The sequence below is a fragment of the Lissotriton vulgaris genome, chromosome 11 (genome assembly GCF_964263255.1).
Source record: "Lissotriton vulgaris chromosome 11, aLisVul1.2, whole genome shotgun sequence".
NCBI lineage: Eukaryota > Metazoa > Chordata > Amphibia > Caudata > Salamandridae > Lissotriton > Lissotriton vulgaris.
In genome coordinates this window covers 633,398,325-633,416,924 of record NC_141699.1, presented here as the reverse complement: position 1 = coordinate 633,416,924, position 18,600 = coordinate 633,398,325, and the positions used below count along the sequence as shown (strand labels likewise).

The window sequence follows — 18,600 nt, the reverse complement described above, 5'->3', positions numbered from 1 at the left end:
AACCCCGCAGGCCATGCCTGGCCTGCGGATGTAGGGATGCGTGTGTGCGACATTACATCCCTATCCAACTATATATTTTTTTGTTCAAGAAACAAAAAGACACAGTCCCGGTTTGCAAACATTTTTACAACAGAATGCCTAAGTACTTGCGTGTCCCTTGATGACAGCTTCAGGGTTTCTGCAGGCATGCATAGTCTTTCAGCTTCTGACTTGGTGTTGGGTTGGGCAGCAGGTTGTAACGCTGGGAGTTGGCCCTACCACCTTCGCCATCTTGGTAAGCGTTTCTGGTCGTGACAGGCGGTGTTTGAGACACCGACGCAGGTTCAGGTCCCTCCGCTTGGCTCCCCACCGGTGTATTGTCTTCTTCCTCGGGAGTTGTCGTCACATTTGAGTCGTTTTCCTCTTCACCTCCCTCTGAACATTGTCTATCCCTTGGCGGTATGGCCTTGAACCATGAGGCATTCCTTGATACCTCCTCTTCTCCTTTCTGAGCTGTGACCATGGTGCCCCTTGTAGACGTTACTGTCCAGGTGCCCGGCTCATATCGAGTTTGGAATTTTCCCCCTGGGCGTCTCTTTCGTATGATCACTCGGGTCCCAGGACTTATTATTCTTGGGGTGGCTCTTCTGCGGCGGCTAGCTCGTTGGTTCCCTTGCCGTCTCCGTTCCTGCGCTTCATCAGTGGCGGCCGGGAATGGTGTCCACCCTGGGGCACTGGGAAGAAGATCTCTTCGTGGTCCTTGGAACATGAGGGTCCATGGGCTGCTTTGCATAGTGCAGTGAGGGGTGCCCCTGTATTCCCGCAGGAATTCGTGTAGTCTCTGCTCTGGGTCGGCCTGTTCTACCATTGCTATCCGGAACACTTTGTTTAGGGTCCGCATGAATCTTTCAACGTCTCATTTTCTTGGGGCCACTGAGGTGTTATGCGGCTGTGCTGGATTCCCCTTTGCCGGAGAAATGTGGCAAACTCGGCCCCTTCGAAGGGTGGTCCATTGTCGCTCCGTATCTCGGACGGATATCCGAACATGGAGAATATTTTTTCTAGCGCCGGTCCCAAGTGTGTAAACGCAGTGGATGCCACCTTCTCTACTAGAGGATATTTAGAGTAAGAGTCGATGGCTACTAGCGTGTGTCCCTCCCCTGGAAAGCTACCAAAGTCTATGCTAACCCTGGTCCAGGGAGATGTACAGGCTTCTTCAGTGATCACGGGTAGGGGTCTTTCAGGGTCACTTGTCAGCTGACAGGCCATGCATTTCCTCACGTATTCCTCCACCATGCTCTCTAGTTCCGGGAACCATACTTTTTCCCTCATGCGCACCTTCATCTTCATCGTGCTTTGGTGGCCCCCATGGGCAAGTTGTACTGCCCTGTGCCTCAGGCTCTGTGGGATGACTAGGCGTGATCCTCTCAGCAACACTCCTTCTTCAGTAGCGCTCAGTTCGTGCCGAACTCGCCACATTTTCATGAGAGATTCTCTGTCTCCCGCTGACCAGGAGTTGGGTAGACGGAGATAGTCAGCCCACGAACCTTCTTGGACCGCATGTAGTGACCTGAGGTAGATGTTGTCGGTAGCGGCTGCTTATTTCACTTCTTCTATTGTCATGCTTTGCGGGCATGACGTGAGTGCCACCCACTGGGCATACTCTTTGCAATCATCATCCACTGACTCTGGTTCCGGTAGGGATGGATGGCGCGACAGGAAGTCCGCGGGGTTTTTGGCCCCCGGCCGATATACGACCTCCATTTCGTATGGTTGGAGTTGTATCACCCACCGTTCTATGCGAGGTGGCGGGTGTGGAGCAGTCCCCTTAAAAAGGGACACCAGAGGTTGGTGGTCGGTTACCATGACAAAAGGATGTCCTCGCAGGTATAGATGGAAATGGCCACAGGCCCACTTGATAGCTAGGGCCTCCCTCTCGATCTGGGCATATCTGGTTTCGGTTGAGGTAAGTGCTTTGCTAGCGAATGCTAGCGCTGTCCACTGGCCGGGTTCATGTTCTTGGGTCAACACCGCGCCGAGGCCCACCGGGCTGGCATCCACTAGTACCTCCGTACGCTTTGTGGGATCAAAGTATGATAAGGTGGCTTTCTCCAAGAGGGCGTCCTTGATCCCTTGGAATGCTTCGTTCTCCCTCGGGCCCCACTGCCAGATGGCATCCGCCTTTGTCAGCGCTCGCAGGGGTTCACTCCAGGTGGCTAGGGCCGGTATGAATCGGCCACAGTACGTGGCCATCCCAAGAAAACTTCTTATGTCCGTCGGGGATTTTGGTGCTAGGGCGTCTTTGATGGCCTTGGATTTTCTCGGGTCTACCTGGATACCCTCCTGATTGAAAATGTATCCGAAGAATTCTATGGAGGGCGGGAAAAATTGACACTTTTCCTTGTGGAGTGTGGCTCCATGGGCACTCAGTCTCTTCAAGACATCCCGGAGGTGTTTGTGATGTTCCGACGCGGTGGCGGAGTGGATCAGGATGTCATCGCTGACATTTATTACCCCAGGCAGCGCGGACAGGAGTTCTCTAATGGTGTTCTGGAACACCTCCGCCGCTGAGGAGATGCTGAAGTTCAGCCGCTTGTAACGTCGTAGGGTGCTAAAGGTGGTGATGAAGGGACTCTCCTCTGCTAACGGTAGCTGGTGGTATCCAGCGTTCAGATCAATCTTCGAAAACCATTTCGACCCATTCACATCAGCAATAATATCGTCCATAGTGGGGCTCAGGTGTCTCTCTCTCTGGATTGCGGCGTTCGGTAGTCGCATGTCAATGCACAGGCGGATTTCACCCGGTTGTTTAGGTTTTTCCACAATAACCATTGGTGATACCCATGGGGTGGGCCCAGGAACTTTCTCTATGACGCCCAAACTCTCCAGCTTTTCAAGTTCTTTCTCCACCAGTGGGCGTAGGTGAAATTGTATCCGACGGTGTCGCAGGGCGGTGGGGGTGACAGACCTATCGATGTGTAGTTTGATTGGTTCGCATTTTATGCAGCCCAGGCCCCGAAACAGTTCGGGAAATCGTCCCAGCAGCTCGTCTACCTGATGTGCTCTGATGCGGTTCGCAAACGCTATTAGTTTTAGATCTTCGGCTGTGTGGCTGCTTAACAGAGTGTCAGCCTCTCGGTTGATTATGTGAATTGTCGCCATCACTTCCGACTCGTCGGCCTGAATAGGTATTGTGATTTTTCCTTTGAGGGGTAGCGGTGTGTCTGCTCCATATGCGAATATCCTCGTTTTGGACGGCAGTACCTGGGGGCGCAGGCGTAGCTTCCTGAACTGCTGCAGACCCATCACATTCACAGTGGCTCCAGTGTCGATTATGGCCTTGACTTCATTTCCCGCCATCTGTACGATGCAAGTCGGCTGCGGCCGCTGCTTGAGTTCTCGCGCAAACGAGACAACGTAGGCCTCTTCATCCTCAGACTCCGATTCGTCATCTACCGTGGGTAGATATCTCTCTGCCTTCGGTGGTGGTGGTTCAGCTAGTGACAGCTGGCGAATAGCTTTAGTAGGCGTTCATGGTTTCTTGAAAGTCTTTGATGTGTTCCTCCTTCGGGACACTGTCACAAAATGATTTGGAATCCCGCAGTTGGAGCAGGTTTTGCCTTGGGCTGGGCAGTCTTTGGCCGCGTGGGGCTCATGTCCGCCATATCCACACCGTGCCCGGGACTGATCTTTCCGGTATTCTCTCTGGGGTGGCCCACGTGGCTGAGTTCTCACCGCATCTGCCCGCTCACTCTTGACAGCCTCTGCCTTAATTTGGGGTTTGTGGAGAGCTTGTTCCATAGCGGTGGCCCTGACATTCGAGAGGTCATGGGACCTGGCCAAGATTAGTATATCCTCTAGCGAGATCCCTGGTTTGCGTAGTATCGACCTACTCAGCGTCTTGTCTCGACACCCTTGTATGATCTGTCTCCGTATGGCTTTCGGTTGATCATCGTCGGTACAAGAACTGGCTAGTTCCCTGACACGGGGACAGAACCGGTCCATGGTCTCGCCTTCCCTCTGGCTTGCCTGTTCCAATTTGAAGACTTTGAAGTCTAAGTTCAGCTGTGGGTAAAAATGACCGTTGAGGGCAGCCACCGCAGCGTCATAATCACCCGCCGCTCCCGTGTTGGGCAGGTGTTTGAACAGTCTGAATATCTCATCCCCCGCGTAGTGTAATAAGAGCGACCTCTTCACTGCTTTGTCTGTCTCTCTCATGACTACAAAGTAGTTTTCCAGTCTCTCAAGCCATATCTTCCACCTTGGTGACGCTGTGGACGGGCCCTCCATTTCACTAAATGGTGGTAACACCCCAGACGCGGCGTGTTGAAATGGGATGTTGACGGTGGCTGCTGGCGCCTCTTCATCCGCCATGGTGGCAGCTCGTCGGGATAGATTCGCCTACCTTCCCTTCTCCCCCGAACTTTATGTGGACTGTGCATGTTCCCGGTGCTCATTGTCCCTCTTTCGCCTGTCCCGCGACGCCACGTGGCAGCTGGGCGGCCTACCTCGGTTCCGTTGAGTGTGCTGCAGGCTTCTGGTGGCGTGGGGATGTCGGGTCTGTGTTGAGGTCCTTCCCCTGGTCCCAATACTGCTCACACTCCCTCCAGGACGCAGTCGAGGACACCAGAAATTGGCTTCTGTGACTCACACGCAATGCGTGAGCATTGGTAGGGCGTCGTGCGTATGCGCGGCTCACGCGAGATGCGTGAGATATGGCTTTGCCTCGCACCTCCAGTCCGGTACCGCTCTTCGCCGCACCGCGACTCACGGGCAGCCACAGGAGTCCCCCAGCGCCCAGGCGTGGAGAGGCAGGGGAGGTCAAAACGGGCCAGGCTGTGACACTGCAGCAGGGAGACACGCGGTGGGGCCGTGGAAAAGAGCAGGTTGCTCCGCTTCAGCCACCGGTGCACGGGCGAGGGTTGGGCCCCCTCCGCTCATCGCCAATGTTCGGTGCCACACTTGTGGGGTGGTTTGGGCCTTCCTACGGCCTATAATGTAGCGCGGGGGCAGGGCGCGCTTATGCCAGTAAACCACACCGACAATGTATGCTAGTCTGAAGTGATGTCCTCGAGCGGACGTCCTCCTTTTATTCAACCCTGCAGGCCACGCCTGGCCTGCGGATGTAGGGATGCGTGTGTGCGTGCAGCGACTAGACCGCTGCTGACATTACATCTAGATCTGTTTTCGCATTTAAATTGTTATTTTGCACACATTTTTTTTGTCTCTCCCCTATTGCGGATGCTGGAATTTTCCAGAAGACTTCGGTTAGCAATCGGAAAGGCATTAGTTATGGGTAAGACAACTCATACCGAGGATCTCACCGAAGGAGAGGAGATGGCATTAAACGCAAACTCGTGGGAAGAACGGTCTGAACCACAAGATGTGATGAAAGCCACAATCCAAGGACATCATTTTGTACTCCATTGTGAAGACAAGAGAAACCAGGTAGTATACCTGCTCCCAGACTTTGCTGTGGACTGACTGGTTGGTGGGAATGGGAAATGTAAAATGTGTTACTAGTGATATTTTGTAGAATTAAATTAGCTTGTGTTCCTTAGATTAGTGGAGGAGAACTCTTTCTTTCAAGGAGCTTCCCTTTCTCGCCCAGAGACTAGAGCTTGCAGATCTTAGGGAGGTCTGCTGACTTTTGAGCTGAGAATACTTTCCAGCTTTTGCTAACTTTGCCGCTACTTGAGTGCTAACGTATCATGCCTATGTATTATTATTCTCTCATCAGAGCTCTCGATTTGGGTTTCTCAAACTGAAGCCCCACTTTGCTTTCTGAAATTAAATATCTTTTCATGTCCAAACTTCAGTGATTTAGATTAGGGACTATCCTTTATGGAATACACTGCAATGTCTTTATATTTTTTGTAATTCTGGCTAATGTATCATTTTATATTGTCCTGAAATATCAATTAATGGACTATTTGAATTTGCAACCATGATGATCATATTGAATACCCACAAAATAAATAATTTGAGTTGGATTACTTTGTTAATAAACCTTTTAAACTCACCCCGAATCTCTTTATCATTTCTTGTGAAGCCCCAAATGGACTTCACTGTTAATGCTGTTTGAAGTAAATGATTGCTCCTTATCATCTCTGTTTGTTAAATAACAAAAGTCCATGTGAACAATGGCAGGATTATTTAATGATTGTACTCGAAGATTGAGGTATAAGAATCCCTGCTCTTGTTTTCTTTTATTCTGGCATTGTCTTCCTTTTTGAAAATTAGGTTTCCTTCTGTTATGCTCTGTTCACAATTTCGATTCATTTGTATTCCCTTTCCTGAATGCTAAACACTTTTTAGTATTGCAGTGACTTCCAGGATTAGCCCCTGATGTTGTATGAATACCATTTTGGTCACTTAGGTCATCAGTATATTTCCATTAGGGTGCTCATTGTAGTATCAAAATGTGTTTCCATATGTTTTTTGCTTCACTGTGTACATCCCATTCCGCCGTCATCTTTTCCAATGGGAGCAATCTCATGAGACAACCTTCTACTCTGCACTCATAAACAATTGTACTGTATACCCTGCTTCCTTGCAGCATTATAATGTGTTCCTTCCAAGGCCACTAGAAGCATTTCAAATCTTTCCAGTGACTGCTCCTGTACTGGTTAAGAACCATTCCCTTTGTTTATGGAGAAAGGTGATTTAGTGAGCAGTTCAATATGGAGACTTGTACAATTTATGGCTTACTGTTCTTCTGCTGCACCTAGCAGTGAGCAAACAGTCCTGATATGTTGGTATATGGGAGATGGCGAACCATGGTTGCTGTTTGCTGTGGGAGATGGCAAGCCATGGTTGTTGTATGCTGTGGGAGATGGCAAGCCATGGTTGCTGTGTGCGGTGGGAGATGGCAAGCCATGGTTGTTGTGTGCTGTGGGAGATGGTAAGCCATGGTTGCTGTATGCTGTGCAGCAGTTGACCAATCTTTCTTAGGATGGGCTTGCTAGCACCATTGTGTGGAGTGCTGATGCTTATGTTGAGTTTAGGCCAAGGGCATAGATGGGATTATTGGAGTTGGTGAAGTGAAAGCTGACACCAATACAGGATTGAAGTGGTTTATTCCTTGAGAGTAAGAAGTTGTGCCCTCTCAACAGGGGCCAGATACCAACTATTATGTCTAGAATGCCATGATGACAACCAGGCATTCCATGACATAGCTACATTCCATAGTACCCATCACCACATTTGGTTTATGGAGGTGACAGAACTGGGTATCAGTTCACCCTCACTGACCACTGCTCAGATGCTTAATGAACGGCAATGGAATCTTGTCAGAGTGCAGTCATGATCAAGGACTTATACCATAAATACCAGCTTCACTGTAAGGTCCTCAGAAGTTATGTTGCACTTGTGCAGGCAGCAGGTATGTATGATCCTCATCACACATTTTAGTTGCAATGATGACCAGACATCATGAAGAGCACCAAAAACTTTATCAACTTTATGATGAGGGCCATAAATCGAATGATGGTAAAGTGAGATTTCACAATTCCCTCATGCCATGACTTTCAACATTCTACACACAGCACCCACTCGGTGTGTGGGGCTGTGGAAATAGCACTGCAGGAAAAATATGGGAACAAGACAAGGGGGAAGCAGATGGAAAACATTACGCCTACCTGATGAACTTGCATACTCCTCGGAACCCTCTGAGGGTCCTCAACGTGAACCGCCTCAAGCCACACTTTAAAATGTCTGAGTTGAACATGCTCTTGGTCACAGATGATGGGGTGGAAGAGAAGAGTGAACCTCCCCCGACCTCCTGTGTTCTAAAGAGCTGGATACGTCAGTAGAGAGTATGAGCCTCTCCCCTACTTTGACTCTAAAGCAGTAGCGAGATTGTTGCCAGTTGCTGGCACTGGTTGCCTCTCTGTTCTCACTTATCCCAGGAGTCACCCATTGGGGAATCCATTACATTGACACTCGGGATAGACTTACTGATAAGTCTTACAGGTTGTCTGACAGACTGAGGGCCAGCATAAAAGAGGAAGACTATATGATGCTGGAGTTAGGGGTTATTGATTCCTTTAAAAACCCTTGGTCAAGTCCAGTGATTCTGGTCCCCAAGGTCACTAAGACGGACACAAAACCCATCCCTGGACTGATGAGCTCTTCGATTGGCTTGGAGCTGCCAAGTTCCTCAGCACGTTTGATATAACTTCTGGGTACTGGCAGATTGCCTTGAACGAGAAGGCACAAGATGGGTCAGCATTTTCAATGCCAGAAGGGCACTACCAGTTCCGGGTTATGCCATTTGGATTGCAGAACATCATTGTCACTTTTCCAGAGGTTGCCCAACCAGGTCCTGGCTGTGTTGGAGAACTTCAGTGCCGCCTACCTCTGCTCCAGTTGAGAGACCATTTGCACCACCTGGGAAGTGCTGAGGGCCCTGCAGAGTGCAGGCATCACTATCAAGGCAAGTATGTGTCAGAGAGGGCAAGGTACTGTAGTCTACTTGGGAAACTAAGTAGGGGGCTACAAGGTGCACCCCTGCAACCAAAGATTGATACTATCCTTGCTTGGGCACCCCCCGAGAACCAGGCAGAGGTGAGAGTCTTCTTAGGTCTAACTGGATATTACAGGAGAGTTGTCAAGAGATACAGCATACTTGTTGCCCCTTTGACAGAGCTGACTTCCAAGAAGCAGCCACATCAGGTGATCTAGACAGAGGCCTGCCAGACTGCTTGGACACCGCGAAGTAGGCCATGTGCACTGCACCTGTGCTCAAGGCTCCTGACTTCTCCCAAAAATGTATGGTGCTGACTGATACCTCAGAGCATGGTGTGGGGGGCATGCTTTCACAGCTAAATGAAGAGGGCCTTCATCAACCTGTACATTTCATTATTAGGAGGTTACTTTCCAGGGAACAGAGGTAGAGCACAATAGAAAGGGAAGCTTTTGCTGTGTTCTGGGCACTGAAGAAACTAAGACCCTACTTATTTGGGGCTCACTTCTGGGTTCAGACAGACCACAGGCCCCTCAGATGAGTAAGCAGATGAGGGGGTGAGAATCCTAAACTGGCCTCTACTGTGGAACACTACCCTGGAACGGAACACACCACCGCTGATGGTTTTATCAGGTTCTCCGACCTTATTGAAGAAAACTCCCAGGAGGTTGGGTAGTTCTCCTCACTCTCTCTTGGGGGGATACATGTTAGACCTGGCATATTTTGCCATGGTTTCCCCTGCCGTTTGCTTCTTACCTCCTGTTTTTGACTGTCTACTGAACTTGGTTATTGGTGGTTTTAGGACTCCGGTTTTTTTTTTAACACTGCTGACCCGTGCTACCGTGCATGTGTTCTGTGTCTAAAATGAAATGGCATTTATTTTTCCACATTTGGCATCTTTGATTTACTGGTAGGTCCCTAGTACAATGCACTACATGTGCCGAGGGACTGTAAATCAAATGCTATTAGTAGACCTACAGCACTGATTGTGCCATCCGCATGAGTAACCCTTCAAACCTGTCTCAGGCCTGCCACTGCAGAGCCTGTGCGTGCAGTTTTGAACTGTCATGTCGACCTGTCAAGTTCCCCTACTTCCCAGGCCAAGACCTTCCCTTTAATTACATGTAAATCACCCCTAAGGTTGGCAGAAGGTAGCCCCATGGGCAGGTTGCAGTGTATTTAAAAGGTAGGAAATATGTTTTTGAGTTTTACAAGTCCTGGTAGTGAGAAACTGCTAAATTCGTTTATCACTACAGCTAGGCCTAGCTCTCCCATAGTTTATCATGGGAGATTCCTTGAAACACTTTAAAAGTGTAACTTCCATTTGGGAGCAGATAGAAAATTGAAGTTTGGTGTCTCTGGACAATATAAAAACACATCTCTTAATGAAGATGGTTTTTAAATTGCAAAATCAAATACGCCACCTGATATATCGTTAGCGCAGATCTTCACTGCCATGAGCCATGATTGTGGCATGCTGAAATTGAAAGATATAATTACAGATCAGCCATGGAATTGAAACACTAGACCTCTCACCAGTGATGGTGAGTAGCAAAAATGCAAAAAAGATTAAAGATGAGCTGTCCATAACTCAGGAAGAAGTAATACTGTGAGGCTCGTGAATCCTAACTGCGGAGAGTCTGCGACAGAAAGTAATTAAAGTAGCTCACGAAGGACATTGTGGTATTGTGTCCACCAAAAGAGCGCTCCGAGACCGAATTTGGTTTTGATATTTAGATGAGTGGGTTGAAAAGGAAATCAAGGTCTGCCATCCATGCAATTGCTTTTCTACAAATATTACCCAACATACACTTAACATGTCAGAACTCCCTGAGCATGCTTGGGAGAGAAAAGCCATCAATTTATTTGGTCCACTTGATAATGGACATCTTCTGATGGCAATTGTGGACAAGTACTCAAGTTTTCCATTATTAGAAGATCTCTCATCCACAACTCATGAGCAAGTTCTTGAGAGGCTAGATGGCATCTTTGTGACATGGGGCGTTGAAGCCATTTTAAAGTTTGACAATGGCCTGCCGTTTAGCAGTTGAGAATTCAAGAAGTTTCTAGAGCATCTGAACTTAAAGTATCAGTACAGTATACCTTCGTGGCTGCAGGCCAATGGACTCCTTGAGCGTTTATGAGTACACTAAAGAAAGCAGTACAGCAGTCAGCTTCTGAGAGACTCAGTTTAAAAACCGAATTGAATTCCACCCCCCCAAGCCTATCGTTCAACACCTTACTCGACCACAGATGAAAGTCCTGTGACTTTGATGTTCGGGAGAGCAATGACAACCACGTTACCTCATTAGACCAACAAAAGAGAAGGAAAAGGGAACACAACTCATACAAAGAACTTGTTTAGCAAGCAGAATATTAAACCCTATGCAGACAAGAGGCGACATGCACAGAATATTGAGTTTAAGAGAGATCTAGTGATTGCCCAAGAAATGGGTAGGAGGAAATCTGATGCTTCATATGATGTTGAACCTTTCCACGTAGTATCCACCAAGGGTCACATGGTGACTGCCCAGCGTCCTGGAAAATCTGTTACTAGACACTCTTCTCACTTTCTGCATTTGATTTATTGATCTTCTGATCAAGGTGGTGAAGGAAAGACTGAACCTGAAACCTCAGTGATTGCTATTACCTCTTCACCATTTTCAAGAATCTCTGACACTGAAGATGACAGCTCTCAGCTTCCAGTAACCAGATCAGGTGGAATAATAGAAGCACCAAAAAGGTTGATTGAAGAGATTTAATTGTTAACACACACACACACATATATATACTAATTTGTAAAATACATGTTTTATTTAACAGCGGGGGAGATGTAGTGTCTTGTGACTTTTGTGACAGAACCCTTTTGGCTCCTAATGGACTCCATAGAGCTGTGACGTAATTGTCAGAGAACAATGTAATGAAAGCTTGTTTTAGAATGTTGGCTTCCCAGTTACGTGCAGATGAATAAAGATGTGTATTACTAAGCTCTGTGTGTGGCATAGTCATTGGAGGGTGCCCAGGCTGGGGACAAAGTTACATCCTCTGCAAACACGTCTTTCATGACAGGATCAATTTCAGTCAGAAAAACAGTGAGGACAGGAGAGGACAGTGAGTTATTTCAAAGAGCCTCCAGTCATTTTAGTGCTATTCCATGATTTGCCATATTGTAATGGTAGAGTCATGCCCTTTGCTTTGCCATACTTCCTTTAAGACATTACGCCTTGTGCACCATTGTGTACATTGCTGTCCCATCTATTTTGAAAGAATGAGTTTTTTAATATTCTCCTCTACATTCTTTGAGCTTCACAGTCCAGGGGATCCTGAAGCTTCCCGCCTGCACCAGAAAACGATTATGTGGTTTGGCTTTTTCTGCAACTGCTGTGACTCTTTGGGCGGCTTTTTCTTCCTCAGTCTGTGAATTAAATAACCTTTTTAATTTTGCTAGGCTCATTAAGACCCGTCTTCTCCATCAATACCTGCAGCCTTGTCTGCCCTTTAAGATCTGGTTTCTCTTCTCTCACAGTACCAGGATAAAACCCTTTTCCGTGTTAGCATGTGACTACCAACAGCAGTTAAATTGCAGTAGCATGAACATGAAAACAATATGGCTGTATAGGGCAAGTAGATCTCACTAATGTTCTACCACTTAGGACCCAACCTACTCCTTCATAGTGATTTATGCAGATATTACATAATAAAGGCTGAAAATGTGGGGTAACGCCCTGAAAATGAGGGTGAACTGCGAGGTAGGTTTGTTTGTATGTCTCGAACACTTTGTACTATAGCTATCCTTTCATATGGTTAAAGCACTGTGGCGGTCTCACTTTCATAGCAACAGTTACAGCATTATTGTATAAAAAAAATATAAACTGTCACTAATGTCTGCAAGGCACTTGATTTTGTTGTATTTGCAGTCCTATGGACAGTGGGTGTTTGAATCATACTACACTGATGCATTAAATATCAGTCGTCTACTTAAATATGGAAGTTTTCAACATACTTTGCAGGGACCGAGAAGCAAAACATGAGAAAGGGCAGTTTGAGAAAGTTGCTCAGCTGCAGAAATAAGCTGCTGCCTGGAAGATTTATTGCTTGGATCACATTTCAAAAGTTTCCCAAGCACCACCATAACAGCATATACTATACAAATATCCCAGTCAATATATGAGTGATTAAACCCTACTACGAAGTGAGGGTAACTAAAAATTGAGATGCCTAAGACTAGTAAGGACTACCATGAGCACTTTTAGATTCACAAAGCCATTTGTGCTTGCAAGTTTAATATACACGGTCAAATGGATTTATTAACAGAGCACTTGGTTCTCAAAAGGTGAACTTTCCCTTGTAAAGTCACTTACGCTTGAATAACATTACCAACAATAAGGGCGGAGATTGTGTATTCTACATTTTATAGGCATTCATTCACTTGTGACATGACATATTACCTTACGATTTACATCATGAATGATGTGACTATGGATGCAGTTTGCGTTGTAATTAAAGATATGGGGCTACATTACACATGCGGTGCATTTTCTTTCATTGCACTGATCGCACCTTTAACAAGCATTTACAATGCAATGATTTCAGCTTTGTTAAAGTTAGAGCTATTGGCATTGCAAATGGCATTTTTTTCTTTTTTTTAAAAAACATAAATAAATGGTATTGTCATTTATAATGGCAATAGGTGAGCATTAGAGAGTAGTAGAGAGTATCAGCGAACACAGAGCCACACACACACACACAGCCACACAGAGAGCCACACACACAAACACACAGAGCCACACAGAGAGCCACAAACAGACACAGAGCCACACACACACACAGAGCCACACACACACACAGAGCCACACACACACACGCAGCCACACACACACACACACACACAGCCACACACACACACATAGAGAGACACACACACACACACAGAGCCACACACACACACACACACACACAGAGCCACACAGACACAGAGAGAGCCACACACACACAGACAGAGCCACACACACATACACAGAGCCACACACACACACAGACAGAGCCACACACACACACATACAGACAGAGCCACAGAAAACTGCTCACAAGGAGGGAACAGAAGCCCAGAAAACCGATCACAAGGAGGGAACAGAGGCACGAAAAACCGATCACAAGGAGGGAACAGAGGCACGAAAATCGATCACAAGGAGGGAACAGAGGCACGAAAATCCGATCACAAGGAGGGAACAGAGGCAAGAAAATCCAATCACAAGGAGGGAACAGAGGCACAGAAAATGCGACCACCAGGAGGGAACAGAGACACAGAAAACCCGATCACAAGGAGGTAACAGAGGCACAGAAAACCCGATCACAAGGAGGGAACAGAGGCACAGAAAACCCGATCACAAGGAGGGAACAGAGGCACAGAAAACTGATCACAAGCAGGGAACAGAGGCCCAGAAAACCGATCACAAGGAGGGAACAGAGGCCCAGAAAACCGATCACAAGGAGGGAACAGAGGCACGAAAATCTGATCACAAGGAGGGAACAGAGGCATGAAAATCCGATCACAAGGAGGGAACAGAGTCACGAAAGTCCGATCACAAGGAGGGAACAGAGGCAAAGAAAACCGAGGCACAAAAAACCGATGACAAGCAGGGAACAGAGGCACAGAAAACCGATCACAAGCAGGGAACAGAGGCACAGAAAACCGATCACAAGGAGGGAAGGGTATTGTGATGTCCTTTACTTCATTTACTAGAAGTGTCCCTCCCTGGGCTACGTACTGTGATGTCAACATCTTGTAATGACAGTACCTACATAATATTAAATGCGTCAAACAATAGGTTTACTGATTTCAGGGCAGATGTAGAACTGGAACCGATTTTGGACAGCACTGGGGCAGAGACTGAGCACAGGGTGGCCTTGCAGTGCCCAGAGACGATGGTCCGGCCTCTGTGAGGCTACACCACTGAGGTCTGCTGGCCGCCTCCACACCTCCCCATCCCACCTCCCCCTCCTACTGGCGCAGCACGTGCTGCCGAGAGTGAGACCACGCTGAGGCTCAACATTAATTAAAACAAACAGTGGGGAAAATAATTACAAGTGCTTCAGTTTCCAGTTTCAAGGCGGGATCTGAGGTCCACAGATCTATCAGTCACGCCAGAGAGCGGGGGATCGATGGCTCCCAAATGCGCCATTTCCTTAGTGGGTGGGCTCATGAGGGGGGTCACAGAAGATCCATGGAGCGTCGGAGGAGGGAGGCTTCAGCACCTGATTAAATTGTGCAGCACAGAGGACGCAATGTACCACAGGGAGTGGGCGTCTTTCACCGTCAGCACTGTTCCGACCTGAGCACACCGTAGGGGGCAGAGATGGAGATGGGGGAGAGGGGGGAGGAGGGGAGGGTTACACAGCACTGGACATTGATCAAGCACTGCAGACGAGCCACACACACACACACACAGAGCCACACACACACACAGAGAGCCACACGCCGTGAAGGGAAGGTGGACCAATATTGAAGTGGTTTCAGACAAAAGCGCCCTACGAAGTGTGAGATGCAAAGGGCAGCGACAACAGAAATGGGCGCCCAGCAGTGTGAGTCGTTTCATGGCGCGGTAGGCAGCAGCTGCGGGAGGACCCCGGAGAGAGAATACCTGTGGTGCCAGGAGGACGGAGGAGGCGGCTGCCTAATCTAAGATGGCGGACACCCGTACAACTCCTAATCTCCCAAAAATTTATACTGGACGCTTCTAACATTATCATAGAAAGGGCACTGGTTTAAGTGAGCGACTGTTCGCACCCCTTCCCGTCAGTCAATTGGGTCTGCTGCACATTTCAGGTCGAGTAAAAGGCTAAACACGTCAGCGCCTGCACAGAGTTCCTAAGGATTGTGCCGTCTTCTTGGCGGCAGCAAAGAAACAGAGACACGCCCTCACGGAACGGTGCAAGAAAAGAGCCAGAGTGACCCTCCTCGAACTCATTGCATGGCATGTACCTCCAGCCCCGAACTGACAATGACGGTAGTAGTCTACTTCTCTTTCTCCTGTCCTTCCCAGTCCGCCATTCCAAATCTCTTTCTGACGCACTTTCGTGTGAAGTTGTTCACGCCTGCGCTGCCGAGAGCAGGCGACACAACTCCAGCATGGCGGCTCCGCTGCTGCCACAGAGGCCGCTGTTTGAAGAACTGGCTAAATACCAGACGAACACTGCCTCCAGGCAGGCACACATTCTCCTGAAATAGCAAGCTCAGAGCTTTTGGCAGACCACCCCCGCAGGCCCCGGGAGCGGTGATTGAACCAGAGCTGAAGACAAAATGATGGCTGGACACGGAATGACTTCAGTGCACAGCTACTACATCCGCGCTATTGGAGCCTGGTACCAGCACTGCCGGTGGGTGCAGAGGGCAGCACCGCACGTACATTGAATGGCGTCGGAGGGGAGCGGCTGTCTAGCGATGCGCTGTCGGGACCCGAGAGAGGCTTCTACTGAGATCGGGGGTCCACGGCGCCTCAGTGCAAGAGACGTTGAGGACACGGCGAGTAGCTGGGACCTACGATCCCTGAGGGCTGAGCGGAGAGGCGGTGTGCGGCAGAGGGTACAGGCCGGAGACGATAGACTGGTTTTCTGGATTTGCAACTGCACCCGACCTGGGGATTCCTGTGACTACTGAGGACCTAGACCACATAGCCCTGCTGGATGGAGGGACGTCGAGGCTCACGACGTCCCGCCAGATTGAAGAAGGTAGCGGTAAGCGGGGACCAACACCCGGTGGGGATCCATCACACGGCCTCCCCATTTCGATTGTGGCCCCAAGAGAATGGACTGGGATACATGAGTGTGCGCGGTGCCTAGGGTGCTATTACACGTGAAAGGCCTGAAGGTGGTGAGAGGTGGCGGCCTGGCGCACCTGGGGGCGAGACGGGGAGGCACAGTGCAGTGCAGTGAGAAGGTTCGGTCAGGGTGAGTCGGCTGGTGCCTCGGAGAGGAGGGGGCACCATTTTGGTCACCAGCCACCGGCCTCCCCGGGATATCCCGTAGGGAGGAGGCAAATATAGATGTGGAAGAGACCGACCAACAAACATACTTCCCCTGAGGCACAGGGTCAGACTGATTTGCATATAGCCATGTTTGAATTGGGGTGGCAGAGTGGGCTAAAGAATGGTGATGGATTAAACCCAGATCTTTGACTGGGTCTGAGTGTTTGATTGATTCAGATGCTCCGTCCATCACCACCCCCTTTTGTACCACTTTTGGCCGCCATAAGTGTGGCAGGGTATGCTCAGACGTGAGCCCCTTGCTCACTTTGCCACTGGATTCAAGCAAGCTGGGCTGAAGATGGCTGGAATGCCAGAAACCGGTCCTCGGAAGCTTGTTTCCGGTCCAGGGAAGACATGGCTTGGCAGTTCGGGCTGGACTGTTCCCATGAGGCACAGGGTCAGACTGATTTGCATGTAGCCATGTCTGAACTGGGGTGGCAGAGTGGGCTAAAGAACGGTGATGGATTAAACCAAGATCTTTTGACTGGATGTGAGTGTTTGATTGATTCAGATGCTCCGTCCATCACCACCCCCTTTTGTACCGCTTTTGGCTGCCATAAGTGTGGCAGGGTATGCTCAGACGTGAGTCCCTTGCTCACTTTGCCACTGGATTCAAGCAAGCCGGGCTGAAGATGGCTGGAATGCCAGAAACCGGTCCTCGGAAGCTTGTTTCCGGTCCAGGGAAGACATGGCTTGGCAGTTCGGGCTGGACTGTTCCCATGAGGCACAGGGTCAGACTGATTTGCATATAGCCATGTCTGAACTGGGGTGGCAGAGTGGGCTAAAGAACGGTGATGGATTAAACCCAGCTCTTTTGACTGGGTGTGAGTGTTTGATTGATTCAGATGCTCCTTCCATCACCACCCCCTTTTGTACCGACCAACAAACATAAGCCTGACACCTTGGTGCGGGCAGCGGCAGGCAACGCCTGAGCACGCAGATGGGACCCGGCGCACAGAGAAAAGGGACTTGATTGCCAGCAGCGATTGGTGATAGGCTAGGAGCTTGCTGCCCCAGCTAGCCTTTTATAGTGCTCGAGCACAGCGGCGCAGCTTCAGGGGACCCCCAGGACCGCATTGGGGTGCCATCTCTCAGGGCTTTGACTTGGGCCCAGATCAGAGCAGCGGAATCAAGTGCCGGGATGATGACAATATTCTCCAGCTGGTGTCTTGGGAGAAAGCAGGGATACGAACGAGCTGATAGGCGCCCGACTTAGCTTTGGACACCAGGTTGAGCACTGCCCTTCACATCGCCTTAGCCGGATACAGCGCTGCCTGGCTTGGAGGCCCTTGCAAAGCAGCGGAAACCTCCTGTCCTGCCGCTGAGAGTGGCACTTGGCCCTAAGTGGGGGCCCAGCACTGAGGAATAAGGGGGTCCCGGCCTTACCTTGTGGTTGGTGGCCCGGCGGAGGTTTGCACTGCCGGTTGAGGTCCAGCTACAGCGATAGGAGTCCAGGACCTATATTTGGGCAACTGTTGCAATCTCCCAGGAACTCGCCCCACCCGGCCGCGACATTGCCGCCATCTGGTTGGCGCCGAGCTGCGCTCCGACAGGCCCCCAAGTGCTCTGCTGACCCTGGAGTCGTTACGTCCAATCAAAGGGGACCGAAAGAGCGCAGGCTAAAGGAGATGCACACCAAAACGCCCCCAGGCCAGCGCGGGACACGATGATGAATTCACCCCTATAACCAAATCCTTTCTAGAAACACTCTTTAATACACTTTGCAAAGACTTTCACACCCTGAAAAGTGAAGTGGCGGGAGAGGTGCATGAACTCCGGAGGGAGGTAGATACCCTCGGCGACAGAATGGGCGTAATCGAGGATCAGGAGCGGGCCAAAGAGGAGGAAGGAACGCAACTACAGCAGGAGGTGATCTGCCTGAAAGACCAACAGCTTGACCTGCAGGCTCATGCCAAGGACCTCGAGAACCACTCTCGGTGGAATAACATTTGAGTTCAGGGGTGCCATCGGACGCAGAAGGAACTGACATCACCGCTTTTCTGCAGTTACTGTTCGGAGCCATTCTGGCAGAGCCCCCGGAGAAGGAGATCCGCATTGATGGAGCTCACAGGGTGGGCTTGTGACAGTGAGCAAATGCACCACCACTGGACATACTGGCCTTCCTTCCGG

At 49.4% G+C, this 18,600-nt stretch overlaps 1 protein-coding gene across 1 annotated transcript in view; it reads right to left on the bottom strand.

Moving 5' to 3' along the window:
* Positions 1-18,600, bottom strand: part of LOC147683268 (claudin-15-like) — a 219,205-nt gene that overhangs the window by 194,284 nt on the left and 6,321 nt on the right. The gene's annotated exons all lie outside the window — the stretch shown is intronic.